At 38.2% G+C, this 24,746-nt stretch overlaps 1 protein-coding gene across 2 annotated transcripts in view; it reads right to left on the minus strand.

Annotated features, from left to right (window-relative positions):
• ZFPM2 (zinc finger protein, FOG family member 2) overlaps positions 1-24,746 on the minus strand; it is a 312,069-nt gene that overhangs the window by 160,037 nt on the left and 127,286 nt on the right. The gene's annotated exons all lie outside the window — the stretch shown is intronic.

Raw genomic sequence — 24,746 nt, forward strand, 5'->3', positions numbered from 1 at the left:
TGCACTAGCAGCCACACCTGGTGCATTAACCTCCTTGAGGCATTTTGCTGCACAAGACCAAATTCTGAAGCATTCAGCTACTAAAAATTTTCAGAGAAATATCGCGCAGTGATACAAATCCACAACTCTTCTAATTTTAAAGAAACTACTAAAAACATTTCCTACAATTATAAAACAGATTTTGAACTGTGTGAAGTTTTACAGCCAGCAACATTTCAGAATTAGACCCAAAATAGTTTACATTCTTACCTTTAGGTTTTAACACAAAATCTGTAAAAGCAGTGGAAAGGTGGTATAGTGATTTTTTTATTTTTTTTAGTGTGTACTAATTTGTGATTTTTTTTTACAAGCAAATTTTATTTTTCAAGTAAAGACTTCACCTAAAAGTAAAATTATTACTTTCACTCATTTAACTTTTCTGTTTTTTTTCCAGTGAAAAGAGAAAAAATATACAATTGATCATTACTGTGGAAGGAAAAATAAGATTCCATCACCACCTTTCTCCCCAACATTTTTTTCATTTCATTTCAGGATTAAAATAGAGTCTGGACAGCCTCCTTCTTTGAAAACCATCTCTTCAACAGCCCTATTTTTCTATGAACAAATGTTCCAGTGAAAAATGGAGCAACAGCTATGTTTATACATATAATTTCTAACATTTTTTTCTAAAACAATGCAAAGAAATTCTGGTCTCAGACTTTAAGAGGGATAAAATGCTGTAGCCATGATTTCTCCTGACCTGTTTTCCCTGCCTGGTAAAGCCCCTTTCTCCCTTTCCATACCAACCAGTTGCAACAGTAATTCCTGGCTTTTGCATGAGCATGTCCCTTGTCAACAACTCTACCCCAAATCAGGATGGTGCTTTTCCACAAACAGGGTAAAGTCCCACTGTGCAAAAAGTCACCTCACCCCAGATTTAGAACTGGCAGCTGATGTGAAATGAACCTTGGGCCAGAGGAAGTGAGTAACTCCTGGCTTACAGGCAGCCCTCACAGACTTCCGCGAACTAACCATTCCCATAGATGCCTGGATTTATGTTGCAGCCAGGCTGCAAAGTTCTTCCTTGTCTGCAGGGGTTAATCTCAACTGTTTTCCAAAGAGAAGACTTGGCTCCAGGTTCCATTTTCAAGCACAGAAATCTAAATTTCACCTCTGAGTGTTGCAGATTACAAAACTACTCTACGTAAAATTGTGCATCAGATCCTTCCTGCAAACTGGAACAAATCTAGGAAATAGAGCTGTATCACGTTACAAAAGCTTCTGTGTATGCGGGTGAGTCCTCTTCATGACAGTGCTATGACATTTTAAAAGGCAGTGTATAAACAGAAAAGCTTATGGATTAATTGTGTCTGATTTAAACATATAATATATGTGCCCCCAAACAGGGGGAGAAGGGGGGGGAAAGGCAAGCTTTTTTCCTTCTCACAGTCACATTGTTGCAAGTTGTATTAACTGTAAAAAAATCTCTTTATATGTTAATTATGGAAGACAGAAATCTTTCTGGTATTGCAAGGTAACATGTTGATCACTTAGACATACTGCAGCATCTTCTCTACATAGAGATGAAAACTGTAGCATTTGCTTGCTTTTACGCACTAAAAACCAGCCATGTCTATGGACATGTCACATTTAACTGATACCAGAGGAATCATGAGAATCTTTGAAAACCCTTTTAAAAAATAATTCAGCCTCCCTTTCTGCCACTGACATTTTTCATTTGAAAAGGGTTCAGACACAGTCAAACAGTGACTCCTTATCTGTACCTGTGGATTTACAAGCAGGCCTGTCTTTTAATGGATTAAGAACGACAAACTTAGGGCAGATCATTCAGTGATACCAAAAAACCTACCTAAGTTTTAAGGTACACATCACTGCACTTTATATTTCAAATAAAATTAATAACATGAATCTTATACCTAGTATTTCACATTTGAGACAAACATAAAACCAAGCAATTATTTTCCATAACTGTTTTTTCTTTCCTCTAGTTGATAATCAAATGTATTAATATAGATTATTTCTCTCCTTTATTCTTTCTTTTTCTATGGTCCCAAGATGCAGTTTGGGCAATACATTTCAACATGCATGAATACACTGAACTACAGATGGGGTAACATCACGCTGAATTCTACTGAAGTGGCTGTATTTTCCCCACCATTCAGACCATCATGACAGAGGAGCAGACTGCAGACAGGGTTATAAAACATTTTACTACATAATCTTCCTGTATCCCTTGATCATAGTTCTCCAAAGAAAGATACATTTCTCTCTGGTCATGATGACCAGTAGCCATGTTAATGCTATGGGTGAATTTTAGAGTTGGGAATGATAATCTGCTTCTATGTTTGGGCAAACAGAGACATTTTGGCTGCACTGGTACAAGGTGCAGCACATTACAATTTGATCCTTGGCAAAGATTATTTTTTTCTTTTTTTCCACTGAAAATTGTTTATTTGGGGGTAAAAATTAACACTGAAAGTTAAAAATCCCAACACTCCACATCAGGGTCTGCAGTATCTGCTAAGACTTATTTTTTTTTTTATACCAGAGTCTGCATCTTTTGTAAAATCCCTGTATATGTTCCTTTGTCTGCCCTAAGCAGAAAGACCAGGGGCTGGTACGAGAGTTGTAGAAGAAAGATTACAAATGTCACTATTAAAAATCCTCTCCTGAATTCCCCTGACCCCAGAGTAAGAAGCCTGCAACTTTTTCTGCATTCATTTACAACATTTTGGTCCTCTGAAATATCCTATTTGGTGAATGCTATACCAAAACTACAGCATCTGAGGGGCCCAGCCCTCTGCTGATGAGAACAGGGCTGTCCCCTGCTCACTGCCTACTTCCAAAAAGGATGCTGGGTTAAGTGGTGCCATACCTGTGGCCCCGAGCAACGTGTGACCTCAAGGGATTTTTCTGGAAAAAAGAGAACCTCACCCTGTGACTCTTAATTAAAAGAGTTTGAAAAATACATCAGTGAGGCAAGATTTTGCCTTCAGCCTTAGAAGTTCAGATATAAGCCAGAAGTGCTCTCTGCAGCTAGTATCCCCTACTACTGCTCAGCATCTTCACAGATTACATCAGGAAGAGGATCTGAGATTTCATTGCTGTATCAACACTGGCAGTAAGAAGCATAAAGACTCAGTTGGTACTGACTCTTCACAGATGCTTGTCCATGGATATCCCAAATAGCAGGGAGAAAAGGAAAGAAAGGATGAAACGCTGCTGCAGCTTCCTTTAATCTGTGCCCCAGCCCAATGAAAGCAGAAAATTCTGTGCCAAACACTGTTAAGAGATTCTGGTGATCAGCAACTGCAACAGACCACCTCAGTATTGAATATACTATTCCTTCATGTAACAGTAAATTACAATATATAGAATTAATTCACACCTCTGTGATAAAGTATGTGATAAATTCATCACCCCTATGGCAAAGTCAAGAAGCAGTTGCATTTTGCTGTTTTCATCCCAGACTTCTAAACTGCCTGATTGGAAAGGACAGAATCATAATAGAAGCAGCACTAGGAAATACAAGTAGAGAAGAAATGATGCTTAGTTTATGCAAGTTAGGTAAAAAGAAATTTATTTAAGAGACATTCCATTTAGTGATATTTACTTTCCTTTCCCTTGCTATAGAGCAAGTTTGGGTTTTTTTTTCAGCTTGTTCTTCAGGAACACACTTATTTCCAGCTTGCTGAGTAAGTTTATACAAAGTATTTGAGACACATAGTATGGGCTAATCAATTTTGGTAAAAGATAATGCTGTTAGTGCTGTGGGCTGTTTCTCTTATCTTGTTGATGTAGCATACTTTTAAAGTCTGTGATTACTCAAAGACTTATGATAGCTGCACTGTAAAAGAAGCCCCAAGTCATGACTCACCAGTAAAGCTACAAAACATCCCATGGCTTTTAAGATATTAGGCCACCTTGGTGGATACAAAACCAGCATGAAAGGACTCTATTTAGGATTCTTTTCTTACATACCCATATTGTTTCAAGGATGCTACATAGGGCTTGCATAAAATTGAAGGTAGAGAGGTCAGTTTAGCTTTGTCTTCTATAGAAAAATCAGAATTAAAAAGAACTGCATAAAACATGTAGTGTACACAGGAACCTAACAACACCTTTTGGCCTGTAACAGGATTTGACCACAGTCAAACACCAGAAGAGTTTAACTATTCACAGTATTCCTGAACAAGATAATACCAGCTTTCATTCACCTACCCACATCCTGGAATAAGAAACAAAGAAGTGTATATCTGAACGTGAATGATGAACAGCATTTTGTGGGAGAAAAAGTGAACTACTTCATTCAGAAATAAGTGCATTCAAATTTATGTTTAACATTTCTAAGCAAGTCATTGATAGTTCTGGCAGTAGGCTTTTGTTGTTTGAGGGAGTTTTTAATCAGGAATAGTTTTCTAAGTGGAGTCAGTTAAAAAGACTGAATAAGCTCTTCCTCTGCTATAATTAGTGATTGGTTATTTGACATCATGGGCCTCTACCTAAATTTCCACTAGCAAATGGCTCCTATTTGCATATTTCCAGTGCACAGCCACCTGGCTTTCTCATGAATATTTCTGCACGGCAGAGAAACTGTAGTTTCAAACAAGGCTGTAGTAGTTTCAAACAAGGACTGCTCTGAAGTCAGAGTAAGCTTGTTAAAAACACTCTCAGAAGTTCTTAAGTGCTACTCACTTAAGCCCAGAGCCCAAGATCTGCCTATGCAGAGGAATAAACTCCAATTAATATTTGACTGGTGATTACCTCCATTATAACAAACTGCACACAGCAGTTCACAGATAGCAGAGAACTACCCCATTTCCACTTCTGTGACTCTTAGCAAGGTAGCTCCAATATTAAATGCTCATACACTTGCTTGGTAGACATAAACTGCATTATGAGATACCTCCTCTAAATTCTCTTCCCTCAATTTTCAAGTCTCTGAGACATAACACACACTAAACTACAGTTCTGAACATAAACTTGAAATACGACATTCTCTATTCAAGTACTCCAGTCAAACCCTGATAAATCAGGCTGGCCATGCAGTGATCTTATCCTGTCTGACTCTTTAATAAATCGAACCTTGTAAGTTCACACTGTTGGAAGTTGTCACTAAATGAAATTGTGACCTTATCCGATGCGTGAACTTATCCTGCTGACAACTACATTTATTGTGCGGATAAGCATGGGAAAAAAAAAAGGGACTTTCGATAATTGTAATCTTAGCCATATGCAACTCTAACAGATGGGATCTTTCTGACGTTCCGTTAATGATTTGCCTATGATGAGCTTCTACTCAGAGAAAAAAATAAATGTTCTTCATAGGTAAGTAGTAGGGGGACTGGAAGATGGTATGAAAAGTGCTCAAAATGGTACTGGCTGACAGGACTGAATCAGAAGCTATTAGCCTAACACAAAGAGCTTTGAATTAGCTTGTAATTGGACTGGAAAAGATAACATAATAGAAGTGGCAAAACAGAAACCCTCCCATTCCACAGGGCTCATTTGACAGTCCAAAATTCTGAAACAAGTAACTGAGAGTCTGCAGCAACTAGATGAGGTTGCTCAGAACCCCATCCAATCTGGCCTTGAACGTTTCCAGGGATGGGCCACATACCACCTCTACGGACAACCTGTTCCAGCGTCTCACAACCCTCACTGTAAACAACTTCTGAAAAGGACCAACCATCTCACCTTACCATGCTTGTCTGTCAGGGATTTAATACATTGTGTTACCTAATTATCACATCTCTCCGCAATGGAAAGCACTGTACATGTTCGGCAGTGCGCTGACTCTGGCGTGAGGTCTGGAGGGTGTCAGGGTACAATCTGTTCTGCAGCACTGCAAGTCTGCTGTGGGATACAAGAACTAGAGTTATCTTACTAGAAAGACATGCGTGAATATGAGATGAATTCACACTGAAGTCCAAACAGTAATGGACCAAATTTCAATCAATCTTCAAAAGAAATTTTATAACTTGCTTTGCAATGAAAACTGCACATTTCTGGGTTCTGGGCACAGCCAGAGTTTACGTTATCCAGAAGAAACAGATGGGGTGGACAGTTTTTGAACAGAGCAGCCTTTGTCGTTTCTCTGTCACCCCCAAGTAACTCCTCCTCCTAACCCAGATCCTCTCTGGTCCCACCCCTCTTAAGGAGTAGGGTCAACCAGACCTCTTAGTACAATGCCTGTGAGACAAGTAGACACAAGTATGGCCCACAGGTATTGACTGTTCTAGGCTACTGGTCTCTTTTGCCTATAGTTAGAAGTAGGTCTTGGTAGCAAATAATGCAGGAGAAGCCACCACACGCTGCTTCATTCCTAACCAAGCTGCCTAATGTTGCCCCTGCTTGCCAATGCTCCCACAGGGAATGTGCTCACTTTAGGTAAGGATGACAAATGAACAGGCTTCTCCATTTTCTGTAATAAATATCTTACTGCTCCCTACCTTTCTTTAGAGCCCCAAAAGTCAGAAGCAGAGTTTCTTTATCTCTCCTACCTGCTGCTAGTACTGTAAATGGCAGAGAGTGCAGGTACTATCCTTATCTGCAACAGCACTGTCCTACAACAGACAATAAAAGGAAGGAAAGAATATTTTTAAAGTGAGGATAGGGAAAGACTAGGCAAAGATTTTCAGAAAAAGAGACCACAGAAGGAGGTGAGTGGAAATAAGTTTAAAAAATGAGGCAAGAGAGACTGAGTCTAGGGAAGGAGCCATCTGAAGACCCAAGCTGGGTCTAATCAGGATACAAAGGCACAGCCTGGAAAAATGGGAACAGAAGACATTCAAAAGAAAGATGGATGCAGAAACTTTGCCACAGAGTGAGAGGAGATATATATGTTTCCAAGCCTGAAACATAAGGACAGAAGTACAGGAATTCCCACTGAGAAACAGAATAAAAATGCTAGTACCTTTTCTTATCCAAGGCATGTGTGTTGTTAGAGTGCTTAATTCATAAGCTAAACCAAAAATATAGTTATTCTAATACCTCATTGCTAAGCTGCATCCTGGCTAGACTGAACACCTGAAGCTTGTCTACATTGCGCCCAGTGATATGACTACACCTAAAGTTTGGTCAAACCCACTCTATCTCCAAGACAGATCGCGATACAGGCTATAAAACTTTTCTGAGATGAAGTTTCACTACTGGTTATTTAGTTTACACTGGGCTCTGGCTATGACAACAAAATACCCCATCCAGCCTGGTTGATGTGACCGTAGGTATAGGTACATAAACTGCTCCAGACTGCCAACGTCAATGTGGAGCTAACTTCAGTGATGTGAAGGTGCCCTATGTCACAAGTACACAAGCATAGTCTTCAGAGACCCATAGTTTCAAAACAAGTGCATGCACTGATACTCACAAAATTCAGGTTTGTGCTCGGTTTGTAAAGTCTGCATTTGCTTATATACAATGAATGCAAAGTGGAAAAAAAAAAATACATTCCTGTAGTGCTTTACACTCCTGTAATCTACAGAATTCAGGAACACAAGATCCCATCCCAGGTTAGAAAAGCATAAACCTGCAGTGGTGAACATATCTGCATAGATTTGAAATAACAATGCAATTTCTATATTTTGGGGGGGCTGGGAGGGAGGGCGATTAATTAAACAAATGTTAAATAGCACATACATTGAGTAACTACTGAAGATACAGCTCACAGAAAACTACTTAATAATTGTCCATCAAGTACACCATCTAAATAATATTAAAGGCTCAAGCTGAACTATTACAGAAAGTACTGTTTTTTCCCTGGAAGTCAGAAAGGAAGCAGTACAGAATAAACACTGCTGTTTGAGTCTGATTAGCTTTTTAGTAGAACAGACCCATATACAGCTATATAGACCTTTTATTTGCACTGCTTTGTTGAACTTGCAGAAACCTGATTAAAGAAACAAATGAAGGAGAAAGAAGTAGAAAGAAAAAGTGTTCATTCAAGATGCTCTAAAAAATGCCAAAGATTTGTTCACTTGCATCAAAGCCAAGTTCCATCTAATATGAAAAATACTCTGTTCATATCAGCATCTTGTCTACAGACAGAGGCAAAATAAACTCAGCAATCATGGTAAAATCCTGATTCTGTGACAGAATTAGAAGAAACTTTTTTTAGTTTTCAGTCTACCCACTACGAGTGAAACTGACACCTTTTTTCAAGACAGAGGTGTTTTCTTCATACACTTGTCTTTCTCAATAATTTTCCTTCTGCACATTTGGCTGCACAGTTTGAGAGGTTTGTTACTCCCTGAATGTGCTGACGTAAAACCGGAGTAGAAATATTCATGAAAATACAGAAAAAAAAAAAAATCCCAACAAGTGCAGCTGAAGAGCCCTCCCTGCAGTTTTCTGAGAGAGGAATACTGCAAACTCCATTCTCACATGGCAAAAATGATTCCAAATTATAATACTGTGCAGACCCAGTGGGTTGAGTAGGTTCTTTATCCCAGCTACACGTAGCTTGCACAGCTTTGCTCCCTCTCTCTCCATCACAAATACACACGACACAGAAATGCCAAACTTGGCAAGAGCAGGCTGATGATATTACTGAAGAGGGTTTTCTTGATAAGATCATCATCTGTTTCTGGACTCTTGGGTATGCTCCTTTCCTCAGCAGAGGAACAGTCACCCCTGATAAACGTCCCTTTGTGTGCAGATTTTCCCCCGATATATGCGAAGACATTTCAGTCCTGAGTCTGTTTTTTTGTTGCTTCATACAGCTCAGATACAGTTAGAGGTATATGGAGCATTGTATGTAAAGTAATAGAAAGGGAACACAATTGAAAATATAGTTTATGTAACTCAGACTGAAGCATCTTCTGAGACAGATGCTATTCTGTGGGAAGAAAATTAAACATTTCACCATCACCTACACCAATCCTTCCCTAGGACTTTTTGGAATCCTCTTAGCTTGAAAGATGCAAACATTTTCTTTTTTTACATTATTATTTGCACAAATTTATATGATATTTAAATAAAATTATTAATATACATTGGTATGTTTTCGCAGTATTGTTGGATTTCTTTTTTATCTGGAAAAGCAAAGAATATCAAGATAGCTTATGTGAATGCCGAAAGCTACTAATGTTAACTTAATATGAAGACCACTGTATTAATATTGACATCATGAAATGTATTAAATGAACAAAAATGTTTTGGAAAGTATTGGTTTTAACTCTGAAAGAAAGAGCAGTGAGATCATCTGTGACTGAATCTGTGGTGTCTTCTCATTTTACAGTACCTATGCTTAGAGATAGAAGGATCTATTTTCATCTCTCATTTGTGTAACAGCAGATGAAGTTATTTGCTTTCTATCAGATATGTATGCTCAGAGCTATAAAACCACTGCTTAGACGCTGATTTCTAGCTCACAGTATGTGAGCCAAACTGCCCAAATGTCTTGTTAAAGAAGCAGATGCTTTAACATGATTTCCCTATTTCCTTTCAGTGTTCGCAACAAATTTCTGAAAGAAGTGTACCAAGAAAAAGACAAAATTCTCAACAAAGACTGAAATTTATCAGTATTTAGCATAACCCCCCTAAACATCTAGTTACTGTTGAGATTAGGAAGGTGAGAGGACTGGGACAAAGGGAGATTGAATGCCATGCTCCACTGCATGCATGCAATATACAGTTCCATCCATTATAATTATAATTTATATGAAAAGTAACATTATTATAAATAGAGATAAATGTAGTATAACTATAATGTACAATATCAAGATTCAAATTAATCATTTCTTTGCACTTGCTGGGGATGGCCATGCATAACAGACACATGGCTCTGCACTGCTCCAGCACTCATGAGTTATGTGCTTATCTACATCTTCTATGATCAAGTCTCAGCAATGACCAACACAGCTTTTTAACACTGTTGCGAGAAAGGAATTGACTGCTGGTTTTGGACACAGACCGGAGTACCCTCCCTTGTTCCTTCAGTGCCTTAGTCTATCTAGACTATCATACTGCTTTCACATGCAGCTCTATCTTAGCATAGCCAAGAGCTAGAAGACAATATAGTGATGCCCATTTATAAGGTAGACTGTAACTTTGAGCAAAATAAACCTTTGAATAGATAAGAAACACAAGTCCTCTGTTCTACCTAAATCCTACTCTGCGGCTTATATAAGACTTAAGTAAAATATTGGTTTGTGGTAGCCATCTGTACAGGAATGATCTTGACCTTCATGTGAGCAAGTTCCAGGGGCATGATGTCAGTAAAGCACATCCCAGAGGGTTCTGCCTTACTGCCTTCGCCTTTGAATACTTCATTACTGCTTGGACAGACATAAGAGTGTGGAGCCTGAGGAACAGCCGTGGCTGGCACATGGGGCCTGTTCTGCGGCAGGACATAGACGGTCTTTCTCAAGAACGACCTTGCAAGACTGACTCTTCACAGCCTAGACTTTACTTCTGTAAATGGAGAACAAGTCTGCATTCTCTAGGGCATAATGTAAATTTCAGCCTAAATAAGAAGCTCAGAGTCTCAGAGTGAGTCAGTGCCGGCAACAGGAGCCCTGACATTCTGTAACAGTTGTAATCACTGTTTTTGACAACCTCACACAATATATACAAAGAAATTATTATTTTGAAGAAGTAGGTAAGTATTTCTGGCAAAGCACTGTAATTAAAAAGGCAGTGTCAACAGAGATCAAAAGAATTATAACTCAGAATATATCTGGGCTACAGAGTTGCTTTGAAGCATTAAAACTGCCCCTATAATATGATGTTTAAAAAATACTGTCAATTTACAATGGCTTATTATCCTAAAATGGTGATGTATTATAGGAATACAAGAAGTACAGCCTGCTATTAAGTATATAGAATTAAAATAGTTAAGTACCTAGGAAACAATGATACTGAAAAGGCTGCAGGCTGACATTCTCATTCTCCTGCTAATAGAATCAGCAGTTTACAAAATGAAATACAATAGCATAAAACTCCCCTACTATCTGCTCCTTCTTTTCCTCCCTAAGAAAAAAAACCAACACATGCATCAATGCAAAGAGAAAATTTCTATTTCAACCATGATTATTATTTTAGAATCACAGAATCATCAAATGGTTTGGGTTAGAAGGGACCTTACAGATCATATAGTTCCAACCCCCATGGCCATGGGCAGGGATACCTTCCAATAGACCAGGTTGCTCAAAGCCCCATTCAGCCTGGCCTTAAATGCTTCCAGGGATGGGGCATTCACAACCTTTCTGGGCAACCTGTTCCAGTGCTTCACATTTTGATGTACATAGATACTTTTTAACTTATACTTTTTGAGAGCCATAGACAATTTTCTGTACAAGGAATCTTGAAGAAAGGCAGGTTTTTCCCCCATATGTTTTCATCTCAGTTAACAAAGTACATTAACAACATACATAATGCATTAACTTAAAAGGATTAAAAAAAACTAGATAAAAAAAAAATACTATTTTTACATACCCAGTGACGTATTTAGCAGTTTCAAAATCAAGCCTTGGACCGCTCTTCTGCAGATTCCAGGGCCCCAGCATAAAAGTTGGCTTTCTATACCATCTCCTGTCCCCCAGACACTGCTTCCTTGCCCAGTTCACCTGCCACCCCCACTCTCCCTATTGCCTTCTGTGACCTCAAGATCCCAGTGACTGCCTCCAATAATGTTCAGAATTAAATGTCAGAAAAACAAGAGTAGTAAGGCATATATGCTCTCCTGCACACACCTGCTATCCAGCTTTCTGTCTTCTATTGATCACAGACCACCTGCCATCGAAGCCTAATCTGCCCCTTCAAATTCCCAAAAGCTGTTTCGTACCCTCATCAAATGCAATTCAGAACCTGATAGTCCTTTCATTGACATTTATATCTTGTCTCAGTCATCAGATACTGTCCCAAGTAGAAACTTTTCTATTCCCTTTGACTGTATTCATCAAAGAAACACAACACTCCAAAGAAGATTAATTTATTATACAAAAAACTTGTTTCCAACAGTGTGAACATCCTCAGCACACTGGACAGACATAGCAATAGTTGTGTTGCTATCATCTTTCTTACTGCATATAGTTATTATTATTTCTTCTCCTCACGCTTCTGCAAATGCTACACTTTACACAGTTAGTAGATAATACAAGGATATTTTCCAGTCCACAAACAGAATCTCCCAATGACCTGCTCCTAACCTCCCACAATCAGGAGTTGATACCTACTAACTGAATGATTTCTACAGTAGATGTCCATGAGGAGAATGGTACAGCATGCCAAAGCTAAGTGATGAAGAAGTAACAGCCAGGGAGCAGTTCTCTTCCAGAAATAGTAAGACCAAACTTTTTACATTGAGTAGAAGCTTAATAAAATGTAGGAAAATGTTTAATTTTGCTTTTTAATCAGCTGCCCTTGTTCAAATAAATGCACATTTCTCTCTTCTCAAATCTTTTTTTTTTTTTTTTTCCAGACTTCTAAGTCTCAACTCAAATAACATGAAGGTATTTCTAGGTTATCTCCATTTTGTGACACTGCCCCTGAATTAGGCTGCAGCCTCCAAGAAGGCAAGAATCATATTTCACCTACTCCTAAACATACCAAGAACACTGTCTGGACCACATAAATAATATTAAAATTGAAATAAACTAAGGATACATCCTAAGAAAAAGATTAAATAAAGACTGAATTATGAACAATTTTGCTTCCCAAGAAAGACTAAGTCTTTCACTGCACCAGATATGGCCATAATATGTTTAGGTACTTTCTATATGCGTCTGCTGTCTTCTCCATTTGGCATCCAACACAAAATACTGGAAGTTACTTTCTAAAATGAGAGACAGACAGGTATTTGGAAGGAGTACCAAAGAAACTCTTATCAACAGGTAACTCAAACCTTTGTTAGCTCCCATGTAGCTAACAAAGTTCTCATGCATATCACAATAAATAGTACCAAAAAGCTATAAAATAAAGGTGAAAGGTGATACGTATGTATTTTATAGAAGGCCAGTCCTGCAGCAAATGTTTTAGTCATAAACTTGAAAGGTCTGGGCTTGGTGAATTGGATCTAAGACTACCTCCCAAGGAACCTCCAAAATCATTCATAATCTCTCTATAACTGTAGAAGTAATAACACTTCCTTTCTCTCACCTTTTATTGACCTGTCTTTTTCAGATGGCAAGCAATCCAGAGTGGCAAATGTAATTGTGTTTGCATGTACAGATACACATATAAAAAAACGTAAACCAGATGGATAGATATATGTGATAGACAGATGGATATGTATACACACATTTTTATTTCTAAAATATAGTATCTAGGATAAAAGGAACTGTGTCAATAGAAACAAACAGCTTCTAGGTGATACTGATATTAATATACACAACAAAAAATAATGTATCTTGACATTCTGAAAGGGATGTCCTTTTCAAATATGCTGCATCTCTTTTGTCTCTGGCAAGTAGGCTTGTAAGGGGGCTTTGATTATGTTTCTGATATGTTTTCTGTATCATCTTTTAGAATAGTTAAACAAAGCTTAGTCCCCATATCCTCTGAATAAAGTGAAAAGTTGGACAGAGAGAAAGAAACAGAGGACTACTTTCAGATGGAATATTTGAAATTTGAGGTCTTTGCTTTCATTTAATTTTAGAATGTATCTAAATTTGACCACTGCATGTTTTTACACTTGAAATAATTATGATAAACAAATTTATGTAGGTAGAAAAATACTTGCATATAAACTGCTTTTTATCTCTTAGATACAATCACAAAATAGCAGTAATTTTGAAAATACTGAGTTCAATTGCTCCAAAACATTATATATAACAGAAAACAAACCGTTCACTCCACAACACCCTTCTTACCTGCCACTGAAGCATATAGATCTCCTTTTCTAATTTATTGTCATCTTGCTAGAAATATTTAGACCAATTAATACTATTTCGATTTGAGTGGCAGCCCACTGTTCAGTGTCATTCCAGAACAAGTGCGTCACCTATTTTTAGGATCTTTGATCCCAAGACTTTTATTCATGCATCATTTTTTGACTGCTTTTGCAATCATCCATTTAGACACCTCCTGACAACTAACCACCAGTACTGCATGCAATAAAATTACTGCTGTTCCTCCTTGACATGAACAAATGCAATAAAACCTCTAACAGCAAATCAATGTCTACACTTTGTAGTGAGTGTAATTATGGTAAGAAGCAGCACGCAAATCAATATGAAGACTGTGAGTAGAAGGTTTAGGTGTGTCAGTCATTTGTAGTAGCTGTTTACATTTTGCGCATTCATAGAGCACTTGGAAGAACAAAATAATTCTGTTTGAAAGCTACAACACAGATCTCACAATTATCATACCAACAATACACTTCTCTATCCATAAAGCTCTAAGTATTCTCATGGAGAAACAGAGGTATCACATCTCACCTGTCCTATGCCAAGAAAGCTTGGTATAGATAGTGTAGAATTTAAAAGCACTACACAATAAAGATACCACTGTCTGACAAACCCATTATTTCACTGAGAGGTATGATACTTCCCGTTGAAAGGCAATAAAAAGTAAATTCCATGCTGCACTGTACATAAAAAACAGTTAAAATGAAAAATTTGTTGTGTGACATCCCATGTTGTTAACAATATAGGCAGATCAAGATAAGTGGGTGGATTTGGATCATCATTTGAAGACACAAGGCCATATTTGCCAGTCTATTATGTCATGTTTCTTGAATTCATGAACCCAAGAGTGCAATAACTTTTTGTGACATGATGGAGAAGTTACATTTTATACATGCTCTAAATACACAGGCAAGATAAATGCATTAAAACCAGCAACCATACTGCTTTTTTTTTCTTTTAATGTTATTGAGCAATATAGAGTGTGGATAGTTCTGAGGTCTAAAGCATAAAAACCATTCCCAGAATGGCAATGGAAAGCAAACTCTGATTGCCAAATGATATACGCCAAATTAGCCCCCACTTTTCTAAACCAAAATAGTAGAAGAATATGAGTAAGAATATAATGTTAAGGAGATTCTTTGTTAAGTTAAAGGCAAGCACAGCACATACAGTATGTCTGGAGTTGGTGATTGGCTTGAAATGCTATCCTCTTCCAAAAATGGCTCATCTCATTTGGACGGCATGTAACATTTTAGGAGGAATGGTTATTCACATTTTTCTTCAATCATTCTTATTCAAAACACAGGTAGACTAAAAAAAATAAATGCGCAAATAAACATATCAAGATAAAATGGTAGTAAAGTTACTAGAAAATGCCACAGTTCTATCCAAAATGTTTAACTTTCATTATTTGACCAATTACTAGTTGCTTTAATACAACTGCATTTATCTTTAGTCACTACAAATATATGCCATTTTGCACTTCCAAACCTATGCTTTAACAATATGCTAATTATACACTGGAGATGATCTGGAAAGAAATCCATTTTGCACTGATGATATAAGGGAGTGACAGTACAATTTACATTAAGAAATGTTTTCTCATTTTTCTCAAAAATTGGTTTGCACTCAGCCGGAGAAATCTAAATTCGACCAACAGGCACCGCTCCCTGCTTCTCCATGGTTACAAAGTAACATGACAATCTGAATGTCGAACAAGATGCACATAAGAATGGGTTACAAAACCTCCTCTGGACATAGGTAGAGAGGCAGTCAGTGTTTTCTTTTGTAATCTGATTAAACAGATGATTACTCTATAGAACAATATTGAGATGTTAATAGCAGAAATTCTCAGTGACAGAATTACAAACATTTTGAATTAGCTATTTCAAATTGTCTAAATTAGCACCTAGGGCAGTTGGCCAGTCCACATTCCTGACTTCAAGTGAAGACTTCTAACTGGAGAGGCTAATGTAAAGGTTTCCCTTTTGTTTATGCCTTCATTCACTTACTTTTCTTTACTCCCAAGTTTAACATGACGGTACCACAACGTTCTTTTGGCACATTTTCCTGCCACATCAATACCAACCAGTACAGACAGAACTTGAAAGAGAGGGACTAGTTTGCTGTGGTTTTCCTCTTAGTGTTCAAGGGATACAGACTGCATTGAGTGGGAGATGGCACAGTGAGAATCCTGCTTCCTGGCACAGTGCTCTTCATCAGCTACAGACATCTATGCACATGAAATCTGAGGGCTAAAACCAGTGTTGATTTATTTGTTTGATTCAGAGCTATCTTGCCAGGTACATTATGAAAACACCATACGCATAACATCCTCAGACTGATATGATACATTTCATTACTTTGTGGATTCATGGGGAAATAGAAACTGAGTTTTTCAAATTTTTGGGACAATACAGCTTTAGAGATACAGCTGCACCACTCTTGGAATGTAGTCGCAGTAATTCCATGCAATATTAAACCTCTACCTATGCATAGCAAAGATAAACTTAATGCGTTGTAATGATGTGCCACAGGTAACATTAAGTATTTTCTCAGAAACGGGACCTAAAATAGTCTGGCATCCAGAAGTGCAGATCCAGAGTTCTTCAAGACTATCAACAACAGTGGACAGAACAACAGAAAAAAAGATCGATGAGGATGGGTAGTTCGAGTAAATGATTACAATCACACCAACCACTTCTGCAAATTTATTTAATAAAGGATGTTCATTTAAATAACTTAGAGTCAAACTATTAAATATTTCCATCAGACAAAAGTTGGCATTTAGTAAAAAGACATTTTGTGTAAGAGAACACCACCACCTTCAGGTAACCATTCCTTAGTTTCTATTTGTATTATAAATGTACTTCTCACATGGAGGAATAGAACTTGAAAACCAAATTCAAGCCAGCATTATTACGAAATTTAACATGAAGTGTGAAGACAGAAGCACATGAGCCCGATGTTAAAAAAAAAATTCCATTATAATTCCACATAAAAATGAGGTTAATCTAAAACTCATGAAAATTAAGATCAAGATTTTAATTGCCCTCAGCAGGTTTCAGTTAGGCCCTACACATTCAAGATGGTGGTTCAGTGTAACTTTGCAGCATTCCTACAGAATGCTCACCCCATCACCCCTTCACCTTCTCAACAGTTTTTCAATTTCCACTGAAACTGAGGTGTCTGAAATGACTCTGTAGTTACTTCCTTCTTTATACAAACATGTTTTCAAATCTTCGAACATGCAAAAGCAAATTTTTACAGTTACTGTACTTTCTCAAAAAAAGAAAACCATGATGAATATGAAACTCTACAGTGATTTTCTCTAGAATATTTCAGGGTGATAAATTGTGAACTGAAAAAAAAAACCCAACATAGAGGAAATCAATGGTAATTTCAAACATAAAATTCACTGCACCAGATCATTTCAACCCTTACAACGAGACCACTCCCACAGCACGGAAGTGGGATGGAGGACATCAGTGGGCCTGTCTGAAGTTCAATTTCAAAAAACAGATTTGTTTGGGAAGTGAGGACATTTCAGAAAAAATAACACTTCCAAAACTACATTTTGATTTTTCAGACTCTGGAATGACTTCATAACCACAAAATATTTGCCCAAATTAGGATTCCACTCTAGCTTTTTTACCAAATTTTTCTGGAGGAAAGTGTTTATGTTTTACGTGCAGAAAAAGTGGTTCGTTGGATTTTTTTTCTCCAAGAGTTCAGGATAGCAACAGCTTAACAGCTCCTGACAACTTAAGAGCTCTTTCATTCTTTCTCCATTCCAGTAAACCTGAAAGCCCCCCCTCTAGAAACAGTGAATTTGATCAGTATTTCAACCTAAACATTCCACTGTTCCAGACTCCATAGAAAAACAGTATAATAAATTATATTCAGTATACCATGTCTCTGTTCACTTTCCTGGCAGTATCTGCTAGAAGCTAAGAGAAGTCATAATCTGCCAGTTGCTGTATCATAGTCATTTTAACGATACAAAAGCATGCACAGTGAATAAGCCAAGGATGACTCTTCACAGTTGTCCTTGTCCCATTGTTCCTCTTTTGGTTTTGCTGCGCTTATGGGACAGAATAGTAAAATGTTTGCAGAAGCTGAAGAGAATTGAAAAAAAAAAAAAAAGAAAACCCCGAAACATTAAAAATCTCTATTTCTAATGGAAAGCAATGCTAACGGCGATGGGAATTCTAAGGACAGCACATACATTTGAAGTGCCCCTGTTACAGCAACGGTCTTGTGATTCAGCCACTTGACATTACATACCTGAAAATCTTCAGTGCCTGCTTTTGCAGGCTTGAGTCTTCTCTTGCATTAGGTCTGTGAAACAGAACAAAGGAAAAAGATCAATTCCCATCTGTAAGAAGGCCACAACACCAGCATTCAACATCACAATGCTGACACTGTGCACAGACATATATACAAATGATTACCTGATTCATGTTGTCCAGTTCCAGAAAAGCAGGCTGCTGTGAGTTTTCTACCTACTACCTCTCAGTCTCTCATTTTGGCATTTCTGTGCACTGCTGGCAGCCCCGACAGAAGGGGTGCATCAGATGTGCAGGGCTCCATCAAGTGAAATTCCCATCTGGCCTTTTTAATCTCATGAGAGTTGGACTCTGCTCAAGTAATAATACAAAATATCTCTCACCTGCAAACAATTTACAATAACACAATCAATGATGTATTTCCTGTGAACCACTTTAACAGTGCCTGAAAGCAGCATTCAATGGGTGGAAATATTTTAGAAGAAATTACAACAAATTCCAGTTATTATGCTTTTTATGGTACTTTCTCTACTTTCACACATTTACTCTCACAGCAGTTACACCAAGAAAAGATCATTCAGGAGTTCACTTCTACAACTCACCTACTGAAAGACACTGCTAATGACAGAACATTTTCTAGGGTTCTGCCCCAGGGCTCCAGGGTTTAAACTGCTGTGTTAGCCTTTGCTTACCAATGGAGAAAAGTTGCTACCAATTATTTTATCTCACCCACCCTGCATGCCTCTTGTAAATAATGACATTTTTGAGGCTTTAAATCTCTTTGCTAAAGGCACTAGATGCAGGCGTGTTCTGGGTTTGAGGCTTGTAACTTGCAGAAGGGAACACAGAAGCTGGCTAAATGAATGCTGGTCAAAGGTCTGAGTCAAATCACTCTGAATTCATGATCTAAAGAACACTAATGGACAGTTACTAGCAGTTAGACAATGTATGGAACCTGCTAACCCACACGTTAGCATAGCAGCATAACATAACAGCATGTTCACATATCCAAACCCTTAATTCTAAACCACAGTTTTTCCATACTAAGTGATTTTCTTTCTCCTGGGGTGCACATTATTAATTAGAAAAAAATACTGACGTTGTAAAACAGGTTATCTACTTAAAAAAGTAGATCGTTCTGATGGGCCAGAAGGGAGGTGAGAGGGATTATGTAGGCTATCTACCCCTGCCCTAGCTCCATATATGTGTCTTATACATAAATGAAAGTGTAGGTGTAAAAAAAGGAGTAACTTATTCAGGCTCCCAGTAACTTTTCCCCTCCTCTTCCCTACGAGTGTGCGGCGCACAGGAGTCTGAGCACACAGGCAATGCAGGAGTAATAGCTCTCTGTGTCTCCATTTCCCTCAGTGATCCCTTCTCTTTTTACCTTGTCTAACACACCTCTTGCTTTCAAACCTCTTTATTGTTCCAAGTACAAAATTTTTGTTTACACAATAAACCAGAAAGTTTATTCACACGGAAATTTATTCCTTTTTTACAAGAGTCTTTTGGTTATCTTCTTTCTTCTCATTCATCCTAAGTTTCATTTCCTCAGATCTTTCCCTTGCTTTCTGTAAATACAGTGTCAAAGAATCCTAAAATTCAGCATTACTGCAATTACCCATACAATACCACAGGCCTTGCAGTACTTTGTCACCATATGGCTCACTGCATGGAAATCCTTTAGAAATTCTTTATCTTTTTTTTTTTTTTTTTACTTTTGTCCAATGCCTCATCATTCGACACTGGTATATGTAGGCAAAATGGAGTTCAGCAAGCACTGCCACTTCACAGCAAATCTGAAAATTCTAGTGAAACTGTATCCAGCTCAAGTAGCAAAAAGCATCTTAACTTCCTCATCTCAAAATCCATAACAAATGCATGTTTTTTTTCTTCTTCTCAACATTAATGCTTTTAAATTTCTCTAGATGGATTATTTTATGTTTTTCCCAAGTCAAAATCCATTGTCCCTTTCAGTTAGCCCTTCTATGTATCTTTGAATGACTTCTGTCCCAATGACACTTAAAATTACTTCCAATTTTTCATTCACATGCCTTTCATCCCAGCCTTCCGGATGTCAGTCAATTCTGGCAACACCCAACTTGCTCATCTGTAACATTCTAACAATTCTAACAAGCTGTAGCTTAAAGACTGCCATGTTTATAGAGCACAACACCATGTTCTGATTGTCTGATGGTATTTATGTCCAAGCAGTTAAACTGAATGCATCTGGAGAATAAAATTTTGTGTAACAGTTGACTGATATTTAACTAAAATCTAAAGATTCTAAAACTTCATCTAAATACTCTGTATTTCTTAATAGTCACTCATGAACTCTATAGTGCTCTCAGGAAAAACTATTATTTTGCCTGCCAAGATTTGTCATCTTCCTTCCTTTCATCTCTTCATCATAAAAGTGTCCCTAGTGTAGTATGTAGCCATTGTATGCTTTTTATAGAATAGTGAAAAAAAGCAATTTAAACCCTAAACCAAATTTTCGTAAAACACACTGAAGAAGCTATTCAAAGCCCTGCTATGAAGACAAAGAAATGTGCTCTATAAAGAGCTCACGTTTGGACAAATAGTAAAACAAATTCTACCTTTATGTTACCACTTTTGTTGAACCCCCAACAAACAAGGAGGCTCCGCAATCTTCAAAGACTGGCACAGTGTTTCCTACAGCTCACATTGCCATGCAAATGGACATTTCCAGTATCTGAAGGGTGGTTATAAGAATGCTGGGGATGGACTCTTCACTAGGGACTGCAGTGATAGGACAAGGGGTAATGGGTTAAAACTTCAACAGGGGAAGCTCAGATTCGATATGAGGAAGAAGTTCTTTACTGTGAGGGTGGTGAGGCACTGGAATAGGTTGCCCAGAGAAGTTGTCAATGCTCCATCCCTGGCAGTGTTCAAGGCCAGGTTGGACAGAGCCTTGGGTGACACGGTTTAGTGTGAGATGTCCCTGCCCATGGGGGGGGGGGGGGGGGAGGGGGGGGGTTGGAATTAGATGATCTTAAGGTCCTTTCCAACCCTAACTGTTCTATGATTCTATGATTTTTCACAGCTCTCCTGGTAAGAATGTGTGGTGGGTTGATCAGATGGAGATCACATTGTCCTGTACATTCTTCTTCTTTTGGGTCTCAAGCACATAAAATACATAGTTAACCAAATGCCACCAAGCAACGTACTGATCAATCTATGTCTGCTCTGTGTACGCATATCTGTTAATGCAAAGGTGCAAAAGTACCTCCTGCCTCTTGGTGACATCTGCTTTTCTTTTCTCATTCAGCTATGCACTTGGCACACTAAGCCAAAGTTATTCCAATGCCTCATGTATTACAAATTTGGTGTTATTTGCCAATGCCCTGAACCATGTTTAAGGCCACTGAGTTGTCACAAGTGTGACAGGTTACTTAGATTTAGTCCCTGTTTCAATTTTGGCAACTGGAATCACAGATCCTTCAAGTAACTGTTTCACAATCAGGAAATGTCACATGGTGAGAATATGAGGCTGCTACATCTACCACAGTCTCTTACATTTGATGCCAAGATTTGCCCATTTTGCTGCTTATGGCATACCTTCAGAACGCACAATGAGTGGTTTTGTGTTTCAGGCTCCTGTTTTTAGTACTCCAGAATGTGATTATTTTGGATTCTCCCCTCAACCACGGCACCTCACACTAGCTAGACTGGAGATGGCAATCAGATACTGAAACTGTAGTGGTTAAATTACCTTGCCCAATTTGCAGGAAGTGCAAATTCATTTCAAGATTGGGGGGGGGAAGGGCAATTTTCAATTGAAAAATGACTTGCAGATTTTTGTACCATATCTCAGGACTGTAGGTAGACCAATACAGTTATGACAGGCCTCTTTCCCTCACTGGCAATTTTGCTTTAACTTAGCCTGATGACAGGTGTACAAAATCCCTGGCTGATTTCAGCATACATCTGTAGATTAATAGTTAAAATATATATTTATTGATTAATATGTGAATGCACTGCACCACTGACCCTCATCCTGTGAAACAAAGACTATTTGTGCAAAGGGATGCAAGATTTCTTGGACACGCTGACTGTTTTCACTGACCATTCCAATGCAAATAAAAATTCAATTACTATGTAATCTCACAGTTTCAACTAATAAAAATGTAAAATGTTGAACCGAGAGCTTTTCTTGAGTTGTACTGTTAATAAAAGTGTAGTTTGCATAAAAATACCCTTTGCAGTTTCTCAAACGCAGCAGATGGTTGTGCTTTCTCTTGAAAAATATGAAAACAATGTCATGCACTTCACGAACAGTCCATCCATAAGCTTGTGTTTCAAAAGACTATGATTAAAGACAATGCATCTTCCAGTAGATTACCATGTGACTAAGAAAGAAAAGTATATAACATCAAATTAACTTTTACTTATCCCCAATTTCACCCCCAGTCATCATGTATGTCATAAAACATCGGTACGCCTGAATTAATCCACTTGTAATTGCTCCCAAAGGATGATCCAGTCAGTAGTAAACTCTTCTCTAAAATGTAAAAAAAAGCCACAATTGGTTGAAACAGAACATTTGCATGAAAAGCACAGTACAGGGTTACACATACATAGGGATTTTATCCACACCATAATTTGGTATTGGTGCAGTTTCACACAACTAATGTGGGGTTCCTAACTTATCATTCAAAGTCTACTATGGAATACACAGCTCCAAGTCCTGCAGGGAATGTCACATCTCCTCTAGATGTCTCTGGAGGTTAATTCTGAGAAAATTACAACTCTGAGCAGGATCCATTGCAAGGAGTCAATCATTATATTAGCATTATAACTGTTCTTCAATATTTGCTCCAGTGGAAGAAACTAAATCTTTTTGTGCTTGCAATATTGATTCTAGGCTACCCTCCACATGCACACTAAGCTTTCATTTTCTCTTAGATGTGCTTCGATCTTGAGCTTTACCTCTGCATTTTAGCAATATTATTTATTTTTGTTAATATTTTACTTACATATAGCAATATGCTCTAGTTCTCTAATATTCACAGAATCATAGAATAGTTGGGGTTGGAAAGGACCTTAAGATCATCTAGTTCCAAACCCCCTGCCATGGACAGGGACACCTCACCCTAGACCCAAGGCTCTGTCCAACCCGTCCTTGAACACTGCCAGGGATGGAGCATTCACAACTTCCCTGAGCAACCCATTCCAAGTGTCTCACAACGCTCACAGGAAAGAACTTCCTCCTTATCTCTGACCTGAACTTCCCCTGTTGAAGTTTAAACCCATTTCCCCTTGTCCTAATGCTGCACCTGATGAATAGTCCCTCCCCAGCATCCCTATAGGCTCCCTTCAGACACTGGAAAGCTGCTATGAGGTCTCCACGCAGCCTTCTCCAGGCTGAACAGCCCCAACTTTCTCAGCCTATCTTCATAAGGGAGGTGCTCCAGTCCCCTGATCATCCTCGTGGGCCTCCTCTGGACTTGTTCCAACAGCTCCATGTCCTTCTGATGTTGAGGACACCAGAACTGCACACAATACTCCAAGTGAAGTCCCACAAGGGCAGAGTAGAGGGGCAGGATCACCTCCTTCGACCTGCTGGTCACGCTCCTTTTGATGCAGCCCAGTTCACAGCTAGCTTTCTGGGCTGCAAGTGCACACTGCCAGCTCATGTTCAGTTTCTCATTGACCAATGCATTGGTCAAGAACTTTCAGTATGGCAACATGGTTTACAAAGCTGTAAATTTCATTACTGATTTTTCAGTACCTTTAGTATGATTATACTAACAACTCTCAAAATGAAAATGGTCATACACTTTGAATTTACACACTTATTTCACGTTTGCCAATACAGTCATCAAAACAAAGTCCCTTGTTTTAATAGTTTATCATAGTTTTATAGGTGACTGTACCTTTGTTTCACACCAACTTCTGCAGATGAAATACAGTCTGCTACATGTAGTGTAGTGCTCCTTTGTATGGGACAAAGGCATAGCCTATCCAAAAGCCCCTGGTATCACTTCCCATTTACTTCTGCCAGCATTTAGGAGACAGGTCCTGAACAGCATGAGTGTGTTTACATGGCCATTCCCATTTGAGGGAACAACACCCTTATGGAGACATGCAGTTTGAGAGCCATACTCTGGGCAGATGGCAAACCAAAACTTAAAGGGACATGTTTCCCTGAGAAGAACATACAGACCTGCACTTCTGTAAACTGGAAACTGGAAATGCTACAGAAAGATACGCCATCTTTTGTATCAAGCACCAATCTGTACTTACTGAAAATAAGTCAACACTTCAGAGAAGCTCAACTGTTTTTTCAGTGGTTTTGGTCTTCAATAATTAGTCACCTTCATTTGTGATTTGTTTCATTAAAAAAAACATCACCAAGAATGAATGTAATCAATGTAAGAAGACATGACAACAGAAATCAGCATACTGCCTATAGCAGTAGATTTGAGCCTATAGAAGAAAAAGAGCCTGCATGGCATAGCACAGTATTACTAACCTACTTATAAACTCCTTAAAAGCAAATTTACTACATTGTAAAAACAATGATTTTAGCAACCTTGGTGCTTCTCCTGTAGTATAAGTTGGGAGAAATGAAGGAATTAAAAAA

This window comes from Pezoporus occidentalis, unplaced genomic scaffold (assembly GCF_034315485.1).
Source record: "Pezoporus occidentalis ecotype Australia unplaced genomic scaffold, CSIRO_AGI_Poc_V1 ctg3, whole genome shotgun sequence".
NCBI classification, from domain to species: domain Eukaryota; kingdom Metazoa; phylum Chordata; class Aves; order Psittaciformes; family Psittacidae; genus Pezoporus; species Pezoporus occidentalis.